The sequence below is a fragment of the Oryzias melastigma genome, linkage group LG10 (genome assembly GCF_002922805.2).
Source record: "Oryzias melastigma strain HK-1 linkage group LG10, ASM292280v2, whole genome shotgun sequence".
In the NCBI taxonomy this organism is placed as follows: Eukaryota; Metazoa; Chordata; class Actinopteri; order Beloniformes; family Adrianichthyidae; genus Oryzias; species Oryzias melastigma.
In genome coordinates this window covers 4822390-4823029 of record NC_050521.1, presented here as the reverse complement: position 1 = coordinate 4823029, position 640 = coordinate 4822390, and positions in this window count along the sequence as shown.

Below are 640 nucleotides of genomic sequence, written 5' to 3'. Positions count from 1 at the left end.
TTTCTTTGGTTTTCTTTTATTTATTTGCAATTTTATAAATTTGAATCTAACTTTTCTCAGATGTATTCATCCTATCGGATTTAAAACTGCAATCTGCAACCAAATTCAACTCAAATCTCAGAATTTTCTTAAAATTTCTTCAAATAAAAGCAGTCTCATTAGTTTTTAACAGCTCTTGTTTTTAGTGGACACCTCAAATTTTGCAGTCTGTAGAACTACAACTAAAGCAATGAAGCCAATTACAGATAGATAGTTTTAGTGAGGACAGACAGCGAGTAGAGGGGAAAGGTGTTGTTTTGAGTGTGCGCATGAAAATAATTACATTATGTGGTTCATTAACTTATTACATGTAGGAAGATTTCAAAATAGCCCGAAAAGATACTTCAAATCCCCCCCTGTGGATCTGCTATGAATAAATGACTATCGAAATTACAAGCCTCACCGCTAATCCTCTTGCTCATTAGTTATACTAAGTTCAGCACTACAGTTATGATTTTAGACAGCCTCTCAGTAAATCTGACCCAGAAAAAAAGTGTTTGCAGCAAATTTCTTCTGAACCTCATGTATTTAAAGTGTTGTGTGATATTTCACATTTTCTGTCGGTGCTGCAGGTTTTCTTTAGTCTCTTGGTTGTTTTCTT